Raw genomic sequence first — 21,860 nt, forward strand, 5'->3', positions numbered from 1 at the left:
AGATGCACAAACTGCAATGCAATTTTAGAAACACACACAAATCACTTCACAATCTAATTAAACTTCATAATTTTATTGTGTAATTAACAGGCCTGTAGCGAGGGGGGGTTCGGGTGGTTCGAAAGGCCCACCCCCTCACTGACAAGGGCAAGAATTGGTCCCGTGCATGAGCTCATTTGTCATATTTTGACTGCTATGCCATCATAACTTAAAAAAAAATAAAAAATAAAAAAAAATCAAATAAGCTTAAACCTTAAAAAGTCATCTTTCACTGCTGACCTACTGTATTGTTGTTAAATAGAGAATAGTTTACAAGTAACTTTTCTTGGACCTTATTCTTGAATAAAAAATGGCCAATAAAAAGGAGTCAAGCACATAACGGTCATTCTGAAGTTATATGACCGATATAAGATATTAAAAGTTAATTTTAATACTAATTAGGCTATTGTTCTTATCTATGAATTTTCAAATGTACTGTTTTACAACATAAACTACAAAACTTGGGAAGCTCTACATTATTATTATTATTATTATGTTTTAATTTTTATTATTCAAATGGCCAAATTCACACAAAGGAAAGTTAAATGTGCTAGCCAGTTTGTTATTTGCTTATCAAATAACATTAGACTACAGATTTGAATGTAAAACTTTAACAGATTCCTTTTTTCTAATGATATTTGATGTGATAAAAATGTATTTGAAAAATAATAAGTTTTATATATTAATTAGTTTTTTATCGTAAATTATTTGGAAATGTTTTTAGTACATTAAAAAGTGTGGCTATGATGACCACCCAACAAGCTAATCCAGAAAACATAGTGCTTAAAATGTCACTAAAATGCAGTATTTAAACCTTAAATTAAATGAATAGAAAACAAGACGAATAAAAAAAATTAAATAAAAAAAGGCAATTTTTTCAGGAAAAAAAGAACCACCCACCAAGCTGGCTACGGCCCTGTACTCCATGTAACAAATTTAGGGCGTTAAAAATAAAGGCTAAATAATTTTTCAAGATAAATATTCTGTTTATGCATAAAATAATGAAAATTTCAGTGACATGATTTTGTGCTAAGAAAATATTTCAGCAAATTATTTATACAAACACAAATTAACACGATTTCGGCAGTGTTATCAAAACAACAGCATGCAATCTATTCGTAAAACTACCAGACCAACCAAATTCAAGAGAGTTCCAGCCAACAACGGTCGGTCGCCATGTTAAACTCGCAGAAAACCAAACGGCAGTGCAGTGTTTGACCACATGGGGGAGTAATGGTGATGCATGAGAGAAGGACCGTTCACAACACAAAGCAGAAGCGGCCTGCACCTGCGATGACCATGTCATGTGTCACTTCCAGCAGCCCTGTTCTTTAAAACCAGCAACACTTTTAGGCACTCAGAGCTGTCCAAAAGATATGACCACACACTCTTACTCACAAAACACACACACACTAACACCCAGCTCAAAGAATAACAGATGGAGCTGATGGAAACACTCACCTGCAAGACTCCAAAGTTAATTCTGAACCAAACATGTGACCATTAAACCACTGCAACGCTCTGAATTCAGATGTAAATAGCGTCCTCTTGCTTTTCAATCAGACGCTTTGCAGATCAGACAGAGATGATGACCACGGTGAGCTGTCAGCATCTGCTTAACACCATCAGACGTTTAGTACGGCAAATAAGCAGTGCCATGGCAACCTGACAGAGGCCAGCAAACAATAGTACAAGCGTCATGGCAAGCAGAAAGATGGAGAGAATAACAAAAAGCTGTCTGACACTTGCGCTCTCTCACACATTGGAAAGGTTTTTAGGGTCCCCCCAAAAAAATAATAATAAAAGACGGCTTAACATCAGACTCGTTCCATTAAATCACCCATGTGGCACAGAGTTCGACCCCTCTGAATGGTCCACAATGTCACCAAGCAGCTCACATCAAATCTTGTTCTTTCCGGACTGTTGAGCTGGTAAACTTTAGAGTCAGAGCAGAGATTAACAGAAAAATAAAAGGCTGAGTTGGTTTCACACAGTCTGCTTCCTTGAATATGTTACCTTAAGGTCTGTTTGCGTGACACGGGCAGGCCTAGGCGAAGGTGCAAATGGAGGCCAAAACATTTTGTCAGCCAGTAACTGAAACCACATTTGCGGAGAGCTGTAAATGTGTAACCCTGTTTACAGCTGATATTCAAATGTATTTTTGTCAATCAGATCACGAGTGGACAATGCTAAACAGAGGTGTGAATGGGATCTGAAATGTTTTAAGCTGCCCACTTAGAGAGAGAGAGAGAGAGATGGAAACATACTCGACTGCATTGCTTTTAGTGTAGACATAAACATGTGATTAAATGTACAGAGTAAACTACTCTGCTTATCAACCTAAACATGCGATCGCTATCCACTTAAGTCGTGACGTATGGAATTCTGTTTCCGGGTCTAAGCTGCTACTTATTTGAATAGAGAAAATACTCGTTTATCACCGTTTATCGTAATATTGTTTATTTACAACAGTCTCTGGATTTCTTGCATCACAGACACCAAAATTTTACCAATTTATAAAAAAAATTATCACTTTCTGGCCATCGGATTAGGCATGGATATATACACTGTGAAAATAAATCCGTTACTTAACTTGTTTTACTGGAAGCTGGGGCGCCAGGAAAAAAGCTTAAAATAACAGCTGTTAAATTACAAAAAACTCCCTAAATGTATATTTCCGGTAAATTTCTGTCATTTAATCATTGAGGTCTCTGAATAACACTGATGAGAACTGGGACAGAAAATTAACTGTACTGTGGTGTAAGTAAGGGGGAGGTGAAATTACAGTAGTTTTCCGGAGAAAATAACAAAACAGGAGGGTTGCGGCAGATTGCTCTAAAATACAGGAGACTCCCGCGAAAAATTGGAGTGTTGACAGGTATGCATTTAACATCTGATATTTTACGGTAAATTTCTGCAATTTAACAGCCGTTATTTTGGGGGGTGGGGGTTGAGAGTTGGGTGAAATAACATATTTTTTTTACAGTGTACATGGTTTCCGCTACATTCTTTCTTCCATGGTGGAGCGCCACCCCAAAATTCATCCCACCACGGCTACATTACAGCTTTTCATTCAAAACACTGTCGTGTTTTTTTTTTTTAAATAGTGGGTGATAATCGCACCAACACTAAGTGAATTATAACAGCGCAAACTTTTCTGTAACCGTAGTAGTCATGTGCGCTTTTTGTTTAACCCTTTAAGGTTACGTGCTAACAGACTGACAGGTGCGTGATGTGTGAGCCGGCAAACATGACATATAGCCATTTCACTTTACTTCAGGACGCATTAATACCACTTTGTAGGTCTATTAGAGACATTCAAATATATTCCTAGCAAATATAATAAATGTTGGAGTCATACTCACTACATAAACGCGCTAAATCGCACTTCAGCAGCGTTTATTTGAGAGCGCACAAGAAGATCAGTGCTTGCCTTGAGCAGCGTATATTTGAGGGCGTACAAGAAGTTTTGTGCACTAGCAGAGGAAATCAGCACGCAAGCAGAGAGATTCATATGCTCGTAGGTTATTATACAAATGCTATCTCGAATTGTAATACTGCGCTCACAACATGTCATTGAAATAACACCATAGGTAGTTGGTAGATCTGAGTATAAAAGGCCTGCAGCCACAGCTGGAAAAAAATCCTAGAGGAAACACTGGTGTATATTGCGATCATGATTTTGAAAAGTACTACATTGCTTTAAAAACGTTTATTACCATTTGTTGATTTCCCCCATACAGTTTGATAGAGCACTTGGAGCCGGAAGCCATTTTGTGTGATGTCAAACCTAATAAGTGGATCAGATATGTTGTGTGGAAGTGCATAAAAACAAGATATTTATACTTTAACGCACAGAACAAAAGCACACACATTCATCAGACTTTGCTTCATTTCATTATTTATTCATCATTTTTATTTCTTTGCTTTCCTGCTCTCTTGTAAGCTGTGAATCATAGTTTTGTTCCGCTGTTGTGATGAACACAAAGATTTAAACTCAAAGATTTAAACAGTTGGCTCACTGAAAATGCATACTAAGACACATTGTGTAATTTTCAACACTAGACGGGTGCATATTGAAAATAAACAATGGCAAAATCTGATGAGGCCATGTCTGAGTGTGGTAACAATGGGAGTTGTTGTCTTAAATACATCCTACAAGACTCTAGCAGAACTCACACTGATGAGTTAAAGTATGCTAAACTTATTTTAGTATGAAGCAGAGTAAGACTGTATGCTGTCAAAGTGAAACAAAACCGCTAACGCAGCTGCTGATGAGAGACGAGTGTAATGCAACATAAAAGCATGCAGCACAGCCATAGTCATAGTCATACCATAGTCAATCGCTTCCTTTTTTTCCAATCGTGATTGTGGGGTAGTGAAAACAGCGATGGTTTATCATAGTAAATACATTTTAGGATTTTGATATAATGCTCCTCTGTGCAGACTAATAAAATGCACAGCTTATTAAAGCATCTTTGATGAGATTCAATGAAAAGAAATCTCACATTTTGAGCCTTTAATAGTAGGTAAAAACAGGACATCTGCCATTCACATTGCATTTGTAGTATGACATCAATGTATCACCAAAATATTACCATTCAAATGTTTTTGAAGAAAATTTAATATAATATTACTTGTATTCAGCCTGGATGTTACATTCATCAGAAGTGACAGTTAGGACTTTTACATTGTTATAATAAATTTCTATTTTCAATACACACTGCCCTTTCAAACTTTCTATTCATCAAAGAATCCTGGGAAGAAAAAAAAATCTATCAAAGTTTCCACAAAAACAAAGCTGCTATCCACATAGCTGACAATAAGAAATATTTCTTGAGTAGCAAATCTACATATTTTTACAAATCTAGAACTTTTACAAGGGGTTTAAACACAGCTGTGTGGCAATATAACCAGCTTCAAATGGTAAAAATTTGTTCATTGTTCATTTATAATTGCACTTTATAAAAACACTCTACAGAAACATATTGAATAACATTCTCTCTTTGTACATGTCATTAGTGGAGGAAAAGAGCTGGCTATTAGTGATGATGATCCCCCCCCCTCATTAGCATAGGACATTAGTCTTGTTTTTGAATCTGTCACTATGCTGACACATAGGGTTTGGTAGCCCCGCCCTCTTTAGAAAATGTCATTTGAATTTAAAGCAATAGAAACCCAAATGGTCGAATTAGGATCTCTTTTAAAGAGCTCTAAAACAAATGTGTTATATTTTGAACTGAAACTTTAAATAAACACTCTAGAGACATTATAGACTTATTTCACAACTTGTAAAAAGGGGCATAATAAGTCCCCTTTAAATAAAGAATATGTTTATTCTGCCAGGATTTGTGTAAATTGATCAAAAGTGGCAGTAAAAGCTCCTAAATATCTACAAAAGATTATGTATTTTTAAATAAACCCTGTGCTTTTAATCCTTCAATTTATGAAAGAAATAAAACTGTAAACATACAAAAGCTGTTTATTTTATCAGTTTCCAGCAAAATACAAAGCAGCAACACACACTGCTGATAACACAAAATGTGTCACAAGCAGCAAATCAGCATATTAGGATGAAGTGTGAACGATTATGTGGCACTGAAGACTGGAGTAATGGCTGCTTTCGCTCGCTCTGATGTATTCACTGTACATAGTCATGAAATCAGAGACTCTAAGCTTGAAATCTGATCGCAAGTGCTCACAGGAAACACACTTGATATGCATGTAACTATGTGGATCTTGACTACTTACAAGTATACAATATCAATCACTGTTTTCAACAAATATTTTAAAACGGTGAAAAATAATTTTGATTAATAAAAACATTTCTCATGAAAAGACACACACACACACACACATACACACACACACACACACAAACACACTCTAACGTACAAAGACACTTCTCTCTCCCAGCATGTGCTCAATTCAGTTACATTTGCGGCTTATTTCTGTCCAATACATGCTGTTGAAATACCCGTCTTAGAGTGTTTATATAAACACAGTCGATTATATCTAATGTTTAACTGCTGAAAGACATCTGTGATTTAGGTTTAAAAATGACAGCAGCCTTATACATGGGAATGTGTGCATCCACATAAATGCTTCAAAATGACATACATGTTGTATAACTGTCTTTATTTAATAAGTTTAATAAGTAATTTGTTGTTCACATACAAAATAGTGCTTAAAGAAAAAAATACTTTTGTCATACTTTACTCACCCTTCACTTGTTTGCGAACGAAAACGTTTTCTGTAACCCATTACAATAAGTTTGTTTGCAGCCAAAAATAATGACTACCCTTAAGCCACTGCACGATATAGAAAAATCTGATAATCTGATATTTTATTCTTCTTTTATTTTAGGAAATAGATTGGGGAGTTTAAGAGTATTCAGGTTAACACATTAAATAATCACAATTCAAAAAAAAAAATTTCTTACTTTGCTTTTAATGCTTTGTCTCATTTCTAGTCTTTATATATCAATATAAGGGTACCTAGCACGACAAAAAGGTACCAAAAAGTAAAGCTAGACAAGCAGCTGAATGCTATTGGTTTACAGAGAAGCTTCACTAGTACATATACAAGCCATGAGAAAGAAGAAAATGATTCTTTGAGCAACCTAAAAGATGAACAGACAGCCATGTATAATTATTATTATCATCGCCTTTTGGACTATTATGAACTCGGAAATACTTTTTAACAGAAGTGACATGCTGGTGAAGATTAAAGATACAGATGAGAGGTTTGCACTTACTGTGGGCTATATTGCAGGTTGTTTTTAAACCCAAATAAGGATTAAATGTCTGCTGTGTGTAGTTTTTTTGTAAATGGTAACATATCGGAGACTGCAAGGGGCTGTTTGTGTTCATATATTGCATTTATTTATTTATTTATTCATTAGAGTTGCCGACATTACAGTAGGCTATTTTGCCGTATCCTTAATCTGCAATTAAAATCAAATCATGTCTATAGGAAGGTTAGTAATGAACATTTATACACAAGTATTTATGTGTATAAAGCCTCTGTTTTGTGAGAAGCGCTCCTCATATGTAAACGACCCGTACAGTTTTACATTTTCTTGAGCGAGAATGATGTCAACTGCAACTTTCTGTCGTACACCATTGGTACCCTATTGGCAGTGGAAACGCAAGCCTGATATAGGTGATCCGTGCCAACCTGTACCATACTATACCACTCTAAACTGCCCGATAAATCCTTCAAAACTACATAAATATAGCAAAATTGTCTTTATTTAATCAGTTTAATAAGTAATTTGTTGTTCACATACAAAATAATGCCTAAAGAAAAAATTGTTCACCAAAAAAAAAGGAAATTCTGTCATCATTTACTCACCCTTCACTTGTTTAAAACCATGAATAATCCATTGACTTTAACAATAATTTTTTTCCTACTATAGAAGTCGATGTGTACAATCAGCATTTTAAAAAATATCTTCTTTTGTGTTCATCAGAAGAAAAAAATGCTAAAGGTTTAAAACCATGTGAGGCAGAGTAAATAATGAATTTAGATTTTTTTTTTAAATGCCATATCTTTAAAACATACAATCCACATAAAGCCACTTTTGGTGTAACTAATGCTTTCCTCAAAATGCTGGTAGTCACTGACATAAATCGGGTTCATGTTTGTAACACCAACACTGTGAATTCAAATTGAAACAAGCAAATATAAAAAATAATAAACTGTTCAAATTTCCTTTAATCGATTACTTTAAAAATGCATGATTAATCGATTCTGAAAATAATCATCAGTTCCAGCCCTATAAGCTATATTTCACTGACTTTTTTATCATTAAAACAGAAGCACAAAACAGCAGGCCAAACACATGTAGATGTACACAAATACATTCACAGTCAGAGCACCAAACAAAACAGTTTCAGTTCTTTTAATGGCAGATAATCAGCAGATCCACTGTGGGCAAAAGTGTCATACAGTATTTGCATTACAACACACTACAGCAACTAAAACACTCAAAAGAGGTCTCTAGTCTGCAGCCATTCGCCTACAGAAGGTAAAAGCTACCATACTTAACGCAAAGAAATGCTAACAAACAACACGTGGGATCTGTGCTTACCAAGACTCTAGATAAAAAGTCAGGCCAGTCCTGTTTTTTTTTTTGTTAGGTTTGTTCTTTGACACTGTTATTATGAGTGTGTCAGTGTGTTTAAGAGCGAGACGAAGATTTTATATATATATATTATATATGTGTGAGTGTTGCGTGTGTTTGTGTTTGAGAGAATCTCAGCCGAGTGGCTAAATAACTGCACATCGTCTGAAAGCAGGAGGCCAAGCAGGGCTGGTCAAACAAAAACAGCATCATAAAAACCACAGAGCCAGTCAAGAGCTTCATCAACATCACACAACACAGCGGCTAGTGAAGCAGAACAACAAACCAACCCTTGATGAACACGTATCACCTTACACACACACGCACACACACATATACACGCCGATCTGCACTTCATGACTTTATGAAAATGAGAAACCTGTTATATTTGTTTAAAAACACAGCAAATGGTTTCGTGAAGTCAGTCATAAGCAAATATTGTACGATCAAATGAGAGGATAGTGACACTATGAAGCATGTTGAAGTTAGGTGCTGATATAATGTTTGCTTGCGAACTAAAACATTTTCTGTAACCCATTACAATAATTTTGTTTGAGTTTATTTAGCGCTGCAAATATTGGAAAAAATCTGATGTTGTGTGCGACATTTTTATTTTTCTGGGATAAATATTACAATGTAAATACAGTTTCACAAGATAGTTAAATAGCACTATTTGACATTTTTTTAGGGAGTTAACAGTATTCAGGTACAGAAATTGATTGATCGCAATGAAAAAAAGCTTTTCTTACTTTGCTTTGTGTCAGTTCTAGTCCAAATCTTAACAAAATTCTTAGATCAAGTAAAAATATTGTTTTGTACATGAGAAAAGGCAAAATTATAGCTTTTCCCAATTATCTGCCAGTGGGATAAGTTAAACAGTCTTGTTTTTGCTTTGAAATGTAGATATTTGACTAGAAACAAGGACAAGCAAAACATTATTATTATTATTATTATTATTATTATTTATTTATTTATTTTTAATTTCTATTTTTTTTGCATAAATCGTATAAATACAGCGATTAAATACAATTCTGTAGCTCCTGGTCAACTATAATCCAGACTTAAAGTCCCCAAGAAATCAAAACTAACCATATGATTTTGTTAGCTCACAATGACAGTTTTGGGGTGGACAATTCATCTGTGTGTGTCATTAAGAAGAAAAAAAATGTTTGCCCTTCTAATCTTTAATTGAAATCTGTAAAGGCACTTCCTGTTTGTTGTCCAGTTAAATCAGATTATGTGATTTTGAGGTAATGGCTAACTTTGAGCTAATATACTTCACTACACTGACAGTTTTGACAACAAACAGAAATGGTGAGCAGGAGCAGTCTGTTAGGTTGTAATAACTCTTCTAAACCCTGGTTTCCCGATCGTTCTGAATGAAATCATCCATTTAGTCTGCGGTAGAAAAAACAAGCCACGCTCACCGTTTCTCCAGGAACTGCGTCACAATACGAAAAAAAGCTTTTGGTTCTTTGTGACTTTAACATTGCATTTCTTTGCGATTTGACTATTGCGGAAGAGCACATTACAATATTGATACTGAAACAATATAGTGTGCAGCCTAACCACCATTCATTTTATATTTTTATAAATTTGCCAGGCATATAGAGAACTCATTTGATCACAAATTAAAATAATCAATTATAAGGATCACAGAGCAGTTCAAAATACAAATCAATTGTAATATTTATATTTTGCCACTGTAACAAAAATTTCTAAGTTTTTCCCAATTCTCTGTTTGAGGTCAATTACTCAATTATTAAAGATAAAAATAGGTTTGCTGTTTTTTTTTTTTTTTTTAATTGAACATGCATAAAATCACTTTTGTAAATTTAGTTTGATATGGATTCCAAACTGTAGCATCTCAAACATTTTATTATTATTTATTTTTATTAAATGTATTTCATTAAAAAAAATAAATTCAGCAAGAATGTATTAATCCAAACTGATGAAGGGCTTTTTACTGTTACAGTGAAACAAAAGGTCAGGAAATGATTTTTGAAATAATATCCACATCTGCATATTAGAATGAGGAATAAACAGAATATTTCTATAATTGCTATACAAATAACAACAAAATAAAACACTTTCTGCACTTAACAATATTTTTGTATTGCTTGTTCAAACTACATAAAATAAGATAAAACAACTATACATGGGACAATAACTGTTTTCAAGGCATACCGTGGTTTGGAAAAAAAAATAAAAAAAATCAAGGTTTTAAAACCGCCTACATTTTCTTTAATGTTGTTCTAAGTTGTGCAAGTATGTGTACGATTTTTATTTACATTTATTTTTTGTTTTTTAGGACAACAGTATCTCCAGCTGAAAAAATATCCAAAGATGCCGTTTTAAATTGTAGTGAAATCTGTGTTTTTGAAACAAATGAAGAAAGCAGAAGTCAATGATTCATTTGATTTATTATTTACGTTATCTTAATTCCTTTACGTTGTCCATGCACAAACCGAATGTGTGGAAACCAGGATTTATTTACAGCGTGTAACCTTCATAAAAATCCCATGTGGTACTAATAAAATGCATTATCCTGTAATGCTTCACAAAAAAGGCAGGAAACTCGAGGATTGATATAAAGATGAAAGCTTAAATAAAAAATGCAATAAAAATGCAATGACTAATATTTAAAATCTGAAATGACTGGGTCCAACTCTGAATGTACACAAAAGGTAAAGGCTTTTAGTCTGCAAAATACAGACAGTTGGAAAAGCTTTGTCTCGGATGGTAGCAAGAGAGTGTGTGTATGTGTGTGTGTGTCTTGACGTCAGCGCAGGCTAACGCCCCTCACGGCTCAGCTCGTCTGCAGCAGCTGTGAGTGTGGGAAAGTCCTGCTTCTCCTCCGTCAAGTCCAGCCTATCTCACAAAGACAAGGTCAATGGCCCTTACTCAAGTCTCATCTGACCCCCGGAGACGATCGCATTTCATGTCCAGCATTAGAACTTTTCAGCCGCATTGATCTCAACTGCACATTTCATGTTGTCCGAGACAAAACTGCAATGTTTCTGCATGAAGTCATGCACTGCGGAATACATTTTAATACATTTTTAATTGGACAACAGCACAAAAAGCAAGAGCTCTTGTACATTAAAAATGACATTAAAATCACTTCGCACCATAGAATTTGGTGGAAAAAATCATTAAACGTAATCTAGTAGTTATCGCTTTTGCTATTGATCGATTACGTTATTTTTTCCTAAAAAATTAAACAAAATTTGCAAATGACGCATTAGTCCATTAAAAAAAGCTCTGATTTATTTTCAATTCTTGCACATTTTTAGGACATATTAGGGTCTTTTACGGAAGGAATTATTTGCATCTCTTTCATTCCATAATTCAGAAGTGCTGCGAACTAGGGCTGCATGATATTGGGAAATTTTAACATTGCGATATTTTGTTAGTCTGCAATGTATATTGTAATATGAATATCATTCATCACCAGATGACTTGGATGTCTCTTTAGAAAGAATGTATAATTGTTAAAATTTGGATGATTCTGTTGGTGTGAGTGTCTGCTTAAAATCTAATAAACAAAGTAAAAGCATACTGTAGATACATACAATAAAGAAAAAAAATTTAGGTTGAAATTTGAGCTGCACAATTAATCATACTTTTATCACAATAACGATATTTGTGATCCACGATAAGTAAATAAATTTAGCCGGAATTTAAAAGTTTAAAGACCAAGCTGTTATTTTAATGGGCGGAATTTATTAATTGTACCACAAGCGTGACCTTACTGTTTTACATAGCAAGCGTTCTGCTTTTATTTATTTATTTTCGAGGAATGGGATGTTGATCAAGTAACAGTAGCTATGTTTCCATCCACCTATTTTTATGCACATTTTGGATATTGTTTGATGGAGACGCCATGATGTGCTTAAATTTTAAAAATGTGCATAATTGAGTAGGATAAACTTTTTATTCAATAAGAAAAAATGCACAAACTACGATGAAAACATTTTTACAGAACAAAATCCAGTTTGAACATCAAAAAAGGTCATGTGATTTTGTTATAAGAGATCATGCGATGGTAAAAATGTGTGTTAATGAACAAACCAAGAAGCTGACCACATTGTAAAACATCAGAAATGTTGTTTTGGTCCTTCTAAAACACAGGTGTCAAACTCAGTTCCAAAAGGGCCGCAGCTCTGCACAGTTTAGTTCCAACTCTAATTAAACACACCTGATCAAACTAATTGAGGTAAGTGTGTTGGAGCAGGGTTGGAACTTAACTGTGCAGGGCTTCGGCCCTCCAGGAATTGAGTTTGACACCCCTGTTCTAAAACATCTTAACCATTTCAGTGTTAGTGTTAATATATTATTAATGACCTCCAGAACTGTCAAAAGCGTCTGCTCTGCATCTCATGCCTTCAAACAACAGCATGCGTTCATTGCATATCGGCATCATCTTCTGAGGCGCAAGTCTTTTACTAAAAGAAGAAAAGATTCACACAGCTTCTCCTACCACAGCAAATTCCATTTTTACTGTTGATATTTGACGCCAGTTAATCAGGAAGTGATGATTTTTTCTCTTTGACTCGCTAGATGGAAACGCTGCTTAATTTGCACTTCTTTTATGCAATATTCCAGTTTTGCACATCAATTTAATTAACATTTTTGGATAAAAACATAGCTAGTGTTTTATCATTTTCCGAGAAGTATTTCGTTTTTAATGTAATGGTACAATTTCTTATGCCTGATTGCTTTTAAAATACTCTTACAGTCATAGGCCTCTATTACACGCAAATGATAAATTATGATACTCAACATTGACATTTGGTCTCAACATTGCATATCTTGAGATGTGACTTTTGCGAATGATTACATTGCTAAATCGATGCTGAAATATATTGTAGAATAAAATAGCAGTATATAATCAGGAAAATTGTGTAGAAACAAATTCCCCTGTATTAAAAAAAAAAAAAAGTTCAGAACATAGATGAGAATAAACCTGAAATTAGGTGTAACTGCTACTAAAAAGTATACAGATTTATCGCTCGGTGCAGGTGGAATTTTATTTTATTTTTTTAGAAAATACCTTTAAAAATATGTAATTTAATTAAAATATTTAGACACACTGATAAAAGCAAATTAAAAAGACACTTAAAAGTGTGTAGCCTTTACATTATACTGGGGAAAAAAAATTGTGTAAAGCCAAAAAAGCCAAAAAGCTCAAAATTTCATAATTGACAGGTGAATAAAAAAAATAGCGTTTGTCTTCTCGCCTTAAATCAATCAAATTCCTGACAAGCATAATTATTGACAGATATGCATCCAATTTCAACACTTTGGCCCTTGAACTTGAGCACAACCCTTCTTTAATGGCTCACAGTCCTGGCCATCAGAGAGTTGCGCTGTCTTCTGGAGAGCAGTCGGTGACTTCATGCTGAGCAGTGATTATGTCTGGCTGGTGTCAGGACTTTGATGGACAGGAGAGACACTGGGGAGGAGGTTTACGTTGTCAGAAACATTCCCAGTGAGGAGGAAAATGAACGCTTTTCACAGGGGAGCATCACTCCTCTCCAAACTACTGAGTGTGGTTACAGACACAGACCCAACCGGTTACTGCGTTCCACTTGGCCGAAAAAGATATGATGGTGATTGTGTGATTACAGTCTTCCAGGAAATGATGCGAGTCATTATAAGGTGCTCTAAAACAAAGACGCTGTAAATGGGTTGATGCATCAGTTGCTGTTATATAAATTATTAAAACTGGTTATGGGGTGATAATGGAGAGTCTTTCCAAAGGGAGGGTTTGAAAGCATTTCCCCACAATGTCGTCATGGGATGATGATTTTGATGGCTTTTTTTTTTTTTCGTTGCACAGTGAAGACAATAGTCTTCAGAATGGCTCTTTTTTTTGCAATACATGACCATCTAAACATCACAAGAAGTAATTTGATCAAGGCCTGGAGCGCAGTTAAGCTCTTAGACAAGTTCCAGTTCATTGTGTGTGTTGTCTTAGTCTCGCTATGAGCTTGCTTAGCATCAGCATTGGCCATTGCCTTTTGTTTTGGAGTTACCATTTGGGGCTGTAGAGAACGGGTTATTCGCTGGTCAGCCAGAGTATCTGATATGCTAAGGCTATAGGAGGAAGGGAATGCTATCCTGTCCTGTCTAGGGATGAGCAAAACTATATATTTCCTAAACTGTGAAAACTTAATAGCAGGAAAGAAGTTTTTTTTTTCGATAGAAATATTTTTGCTTTTGACAAAGCTTTCTAAATCACAGCACTTTAAAATGAAATGTGATCAATAATTTATGACAACATTTGATTTAATGTAACTTTAAGAGATTAAAAGAAGTTAATCATGTTTTAACTTATGTTTAAAGAGTTAGTTCACCATAAAAATGAAAATTCCGTCATCATTAACTAACCCATCACTTATTCGAAACCGTTTGAGTTTCTTTTGTCTGTTGAACACAAAAGATGATATTGTGAAAAATATTGCTTGCTGGGACCCACTGACTTCCACTGAGTTTTTTCCTAATACGGAAGTCAACAGAGCCCATCAAAATAACTTTATTTAAAAAAATAAAAATAAATAAACATTTAAAACATTGGAGAGAGTAGATATCTTACTAAATGAAATGTTTATCCTACAAAGTCATGTGCATTCTTGCAGTTCACATCAACTGATTTTTTTATATGCATATCCAAAATCCGCATAAAAAAGGTAGATGGAAACATAGCTAATGATGGGGTCATTTACATTTTTGGGAGAACTGTCTGTAAGTTGTAAAAGATTTCACTTGAAAACCCCAAAACCCCAATTTATTGTGATACAAGTTGAAATGACTTGTAAAGTAAATTTGATTCAACTTAAAAATGTTTTTACAGTGAACGCTGATAGCACGGTTTCCAAATAAATATGAAAAATACAAATGGAAAGTTAAATAAAACAAATGCAGTTAAAAATACACTAATCTACAAATATAAACACATGTCAAATATTTTGGGCTGATGAAACCCAGTCTCACAGGAAAGCTGTAAAGTCTACATGTGGACATGTTAGACAACTTCTGATTGGGCTAAATCTAAACCTCGATTAATTTAACAATTTTAACTCGATTGTGATTAATGAACGATTATTTTATTTATTTATTATTTTTGCCCTCGTAGTTCACTGACAAGTTTTGTACAGTAAATAAGCTCACATATTACAAGTGAGAGATTTTTAAACGAAGTGTGCATTTGCATTACTTGATTTTTAAATAATTGAAGGAACACACACACTATCTACTATCTATGATTATTTATTCAACATCAACGTTGAACAAATGAAATTAAAACACACATCACCTTAAAAGAACAGTCAAAAAAAGAACTAGGAAAAAGTAATTGAAAAAATTGACCTGGAAAAATTGGATCGATTATAGGTTCTCTGAATGTCCATTTCAATTACTTTGCAATTAATCGCCCAGCCCTTCTGGTTTCTGATTCTGAAAATTGTGTCACTGTTGCAAATGCAGACAGAGTAAGTACACTTTAGTTCCAGATCACTACTTAAAAACCACAGACTACCCAGGTATACCTGCTGACAACATCCATCCTTTTGAGGTAAAAAGGACAAACCCAGTATTACCTATGTGTACCTCATGTGGACCAATATGCAATGACTATACATACATAGACAAACATCTTTTTTTTTATGATTGTGCGATATGAGAAGAGGTCCCAAAAATTAAAAAAGAAGCATAGTAGCCAACATGTCTCCTCTACTATCCAACCAGACCCCAGTCAGACCAGAGCGGGTGTTTTGAACAGGTGGAAGGGCTTTACGGGGTCATCAGAACAGCCCTGAAGCTTGGCTGCCCTTTGATTCGCCTTGCCTCTGCGTACCGCTGGCTGACCGCGCTGCACCATGCTGCCCCTCGGCTGTCTTGGCACAGCTAAGAGCAAAGAGCTCCAGAGTGACTGCTCTTTTTTTTTTTATTTAATTTTTTTTCAGTGCTGAAATGAAAATCCAGCTGTCTGAAGTGCGACCGGGAATACAGTATGTGAGTGTGTGCCGGATCTCTGATACTGAGGAAATGAAGGCACTCAAGGGAAAGAAAGCAATAGTTCATGACTGTTTGTGTGCATCATTGTGATCAAATATACATGGAAAAGAAAGTGCACATGTGCATGCAGGCCCATGCAAACTGCCGGGCTGCTGCTGTGCTTTTGTGATTTACAGCTCACCTCTCGAGGGTCACCTGCTTCCAACACAAACAGAGGCTGCTGACGTAAGCCCCAGCCAGTGGTCCGTTTAACGCACAGTGACGTAACTCGCAGATTAACGACTATAGCTTAATGCATCTTTGGAGAAACGTTCCCCAAACCGTAGTGACAAGGTCGCACCTCCTCCTATTGAACCACATTGGTTAAATAATGGACTGTGGTTAATGCTATCATTCAAAGATAAAGTAATAACTTCCACTAATCATGTAAGGTCACAATTAATGTCAGATTACAACAGTTTTTACTACAGTACATTTTTTAATGGCATTATACCAAGTATTGGTGTACACTTTACCTCAATATGCATGCAGTTCATTGATTCAGCACTGTATTTTTGTCCTCAGCATAATTTGTCCGAGATGCTGAGCAACAAACATGGCACCTGATGACTTCCATATTTTGCTCTGCGTCATTTTGCTTTGATGTTTGATTCATCATGTATTCCATTTAAAGTAATTTGTGGGTTGCCTTACGCAAACAGTGCTGATTGCTAGCATGCTAATATAAATTATTTGAAACATAAGTAAAAATAAACCATAAATATAAAAAGTATCATTAAAAGAATGAACAAAATAGAATTTCGACATGTAAGCTGGTTAACTGCATCTGGAGAAAAAAAAATGCTTCCTCAGACTTTAGATCTGTACTTCCAACCACATAAGTATTTCTTGCCGTTTATAAATGTCCATTCAGTAACAACAGGACATGAGAGTAAGATTGACTATCGATGCTTTTGAGAGACGCACTCAATGTGGCCAACTGTGCTCCTTGGTATCTTCCCTTCCCTAATCCCAAAGTACTGTTTTTTCACCTGTAAGACGAGCACAGATTTATCCTCAAGATGTCAACACAAGACATTTTAAAGTGAGAAATAACACATAAAAGATATGGAGGAAAAACAATCTACAAAATACATGGCAAAATCGTTTACATAAAAAACTTAAAGGTCACCTAAGATGAAAATCATCTTTTATAAGCTGTTTGGACAGAACTGTGTGTGGGTATAGTGTGTATAGTCATATTGAAGTGACAGAAACACAAAAAGTCTCTTTTTTTTAATTTCCTGATGTTAAAACAGGATCCAAATCCCTCCCATTTTGAGACTTACCGCAATGTGACGAAGGAGTGTGGTTTCCCCGCACACCAAATTGATGTGAATGTGTAAATGACAGCCACATATTAACACGATTCTGTAATAGCGCGTATAAACATATCAACAAGACAGGACGTGCGCAAAGCAACTGGAATTAAAAGATCTGTTCAGCTCTCTGTTATCATCAATCATCATCAAATGTGATCAAGAATGAGTATTACAAGTTTAAAATGCTTTTAAAACAGTGCATGTTTGTAATGAATTACAGCGATTTTACCATCTTAATCACCACAGTCGCCCGTTAGTACAATTATAAAAGAAGACACTTCAATCCCTGGGAAAGTTCTTACCGTAGTATCTCTCACAAATGTTACCTGGGATCTGCTTCCTTCATGTCTGTCACTGTACTGATGCAGCCTAGGTAAAGATTGAGCTTAAATGTTTTAAAGTTGTCATAGAGTAAGTAAAAAAATCTGGATATACGTAGGCATAGCTGAATAATAGGAAACTAGTACATAACTTCGGCTCAGTTCTGGTTAAAACAAATCAAGCTGCGAGTATGTGTGCGTGTCTTGGATTTTTCCAAAGTCCAACACAGACAGTCAAGAGGTGTCATCAGCATTAGGACTTCTTGCTTTCAAGTGACCCGTGATTTCCGATAAGAACTAATCAAATTGCAATAATTAGCCTGAAGATAACAGACAAATTAAAGTACACTGGGAAATATAATTCACACCAAAGCATAAACGCTTCGGAAAGCATGTCAGAGAAACTTCACTCTTCAGTTTGGTTTAATATAAAATAGCACTATCACATACAATAGTGCGCCAGCTGTGTTACTGACTTTCCTTTCAAACATGAACAGCTGAGGGTGAAAGAAAAAAAAACCCGAATATGGCAGCTGAGAGCTGTAAAGCTACGAGACACGTGAGGCTAATCTCTGTTGATCTCTGTGTCTGTCTCTTCAGTCATTCTTCAGGTTTTGGCTGTTGGCTGCATGCCAGCCCGAGAGGAGCTTGCATAATAACAAACACGTTTTTGCAGGAACAACAAAAATGCCACAAGCTGAGGAAGGTCAACAATATTACGTCAATGATGAACTTTTTCCCACAATGGTATGCCTCAGTACTAAATGGCCCATCGCTATTTGGCTTTGTTCAACTTTACACTCGTCAAAAAAAAGGTCGACATAATGAGAGTCAGAAAGAAACAAAGAACCAGAAGTACCAGAACACCCATCAGGACAAGGTCTCAAAACAAACCACACGGACAGGTTATGATCTAAATATACACAATCATGTGTATTTGACATCACTACCATCATGTGTACACTAGCAGTCATGCATGACAACACGTTGCCTGTGTATATTTCCTTGAATCCGTGTTTGTAAAGTGTGTGTTTTCCATGCATATACACTTACTTATCTGCATGGTTATTGTTACTCTGGATTTTGATTCTTCAAATAATTGCTTGACTTGGAACATTCATCAGTCAGAATAAGCATTTAACAGTCCTTTTAACAAAAACTGTTTAAAACGCATGGTTTCCAAAAGAATAATTATTATTTTAAAGCATGAAGGGTTTGTTAAAAGCTTTATTTTACTTTAACATTAAAAGTATCACAGCTTCTTACAAATACATGCAGCAACTCATCGTCACTCAGGATAAAATAAATATATATTCAACGTGCACATATACCCCATGACTGCTATTAATGCTCAAACAAATTGAAAATATAACCATGATAAATCTTTAATAGATGTTAAGACTTATTTTACCTTGTTTTAATTCATTTGACACTTAAACATTTCTTATTATTAATTTTGAAAATATTTGCTCTGCTTGATCTCTCTTGCATGATAAAGCAATTGTCTTTTTTCATTATTCTATTAAAGCAAATGACCAAAACTAAATTTATCTGACACAGTATTTTAAATAGAAATGTATTGATTCTCTTTTGATAAATCTAAGGTTTGAAAAAATACACATTTGAAAATAAAAACAAAGCCTTAAAGCATAGTGCACATACCAGAGAGTGTGAGCTTAAAAATCTATTAACAGATGCATTTGTAAATAAACCAATGCATTCAGAATGCAGAAAAAACCCCACTTTGATTTGAATATTGAATGGATACATTTATTATTGTTAAGCAGTTCTTAACAGCCTCCAAGGTAAGGGGTGCACGATTAATCAAAAAAAGGTTGTGATCTTAATTCAACCCCCCACACGATCTTAATCCAGCATCTCTATGATTCAGCCAATTATATTTTTTAAGTTCAGGAGAGAATCATATAGAAGGTTTCACAAGTCTCTACATTGTTTTATAAACATTTCTCAGAAACGTGGACACCTCCTAATGACATTGAAAGAGTCTGCATATTGTATTTATAAGGCATAATTCACCCGAATTTTATTTCTGTCTTTATGTAATGATGTATTCGTGGCGGCAAAAATCACACGTGAGTTGACCGTAAGCTGGATAAAATTATGTATAGTTGTATTCTGATATAATCACTTCACTGTGCACTGTCTTTAATTTATCACCACAGCCACATGTCTGTATAATTATAAAAGAAAATGCCTCAATCTTGGTTTGTGGATGTTAAATCAGGTTTATTTTGTACATTAACATAAAGGATATCCATACAGCAGTGGATATTAATGTGTATTCTTTCACATCTGCTGTGCAAAAACAGTGCAATGCTAATGCGCGCTCTGTTTGTGTGTGCATGAACTTTGTAATGACATTTTGTGTGACTCATCGTTGCAGAAAGGCTTGAATTAACTCCACAACAAATACATCAAATAATCATTGGGAAAGTTCTTACTGTAGTATTTCTCACAAACGTTACGTGAGATCTGGTTCCTTCATGTCTGTCAGTGTGCTGTTTATCTGACACAGCCGGAGATTGAGGCACACTAACAGTGAGTGGGGAGAACTAGTATTAAAGGCACAGGCAACAAAAACAGCAACACTGTATTTAGAGCAGAAAATCCAATATTATGAAACGTATAGTAAATTGGCTGATGGGTGATTTGAGCTAAAACTTTACAAGCACATTCTGAAGACACAAAAAAACTTATCCTAAATCATGAAAAAGGGGTAAAATAGGTACCCTTTAAGTAAAAAAAAAAAAAAATGTGATTCTCATTTTTGCTAGAATCGTGCAGCGTTACTCTAAGGCATTCAGTAATGTCATAACATTACCTTTGAAATATTTAAATCAGCTGAATTTTCTTAACCATATTTAAAACACAACAGAAACCACAAAAAAAACATACATAACTAATGCAACTAACAAATGCAAAATAACTAACTTTCACCCACTAGCCCCGCCCATCAGGCCAACATTATTGATCCCTAAATAAACAAAAGGAATTGAAAGAAAAAAATTTAAGTAGGTTTTAAGTTTCGACAGCTTATCCAAACTAGTCCTGCTCTAGAGCAGAGCACATTGAGTTCTAGCAGGAATGTGTGACATATTGACTGACTCTCTCAAACTCCAGCTGATAGGACAGTGTGAAAACTCTGGAGCGTTAAAGGTGAAGCAGCCTCATTCGACTGCCGTAAACTCCTCCCTGAGCTTTCTGTTTATTATTGTCTTCTGAATCTTTTCACTTCCAAATAGAGGTTAAAATATAAGCTGCACAGGAAGGATCAAGAGGTATACAGTAATTCCAAGCCTCATGGAAAAAACAAAACATTGACAATTTAGATTTAGCATAAAATCTCTTATTTTCAGCTTATTGCACCCAGCATATTTCGCGGCTTAGGGACATAACCACGGCTAGCATATTGCATCCGAACGGCAATGCTAATGCAAGCCATCAGCGTACTTTTGAGATTAGATTCTGCGAGGTAGTTTGATCCAAAGTTAAAGCACAGCACTCAATAAATCACACAGCCATTAATAGTTTGAGGCAGGTGGCATTTCATGTGGGTTCAGCCTGATCTGCTCCCAGTATCCTCTATTGACCTGGACCTCAGCTGTTCAACTCAACACAAATAGGTCTAAATGAGTGAGGAACACACTGGCGATGTGCCCTAACATCATAAACACCCTCCTCTGTCCCTCTCTATGACAGGCCTTCATTTGACAGTCCAGTTTGCCGTGTTAATCTGCTTCGAGTGGATGGAGGTTATGAGAAGCATGATAAATATTGTTACACAAATGATTTCTGATATCTGAACTTTCAGATAATGACTAGTATACATTTTTTACCATGATTGACAAAAAAAAAATGCAATTTACTGTCAGGTTAAATTTAACCCTTTCACACGTATGATCACACCAGTGTGATCAGCCTTGGCTGGTCCCTGAAGCATACAATCGCACCGGTGTGATTAGAACATTC

At 35.3% G+C, this 21,860-nt stretch overlaps 1 protein-coding gene across 2 annotated transcripts in view; it reads right to left on the reverse strand.

Moving 5' to 3' along the window:
• Positions 1–21,860, reverse strand: part of pde3b (phosphodiesterase 3B) — a 96,216-nt gene that overhangs the window by 25,942 nt on the left and 48,414 nt on the right. Inside the window, exons 1-2 of one of the 2 annotated variants that reach the window (XM_087261157.1) lie at positions 1,799–1,958; positions 1,501–1,704 (exon numbers count right to left, since the gene is read on the reverse strand). The exons of the other annotated variant lie outside the window; for it this stretch is intronic. The gene's annotated coding sequence lies outside the window, so the exon portion shown is untranslated. Of the gene's footprint in view, positions 1–1,500; positions 1,705–1,798; positions 1,959–21,860 lie in introns of those variants that run through there. 2 annotated transcript variants of the gene reach the window in all.

The sequence above is a fragment of the Danio rerio genome, chromosome 7 (assembly GCF_052040795.2).
Source record: "Danio rerio strain M-AB ecotype USA chromosome 7, GRCz13ab, whole genome shotgun sequence".
NCBI lineage: Eukaryota > Metazoa > Chordata > Actinopteri > Cypriniformes > Danionidae > Danio > Danio rerio.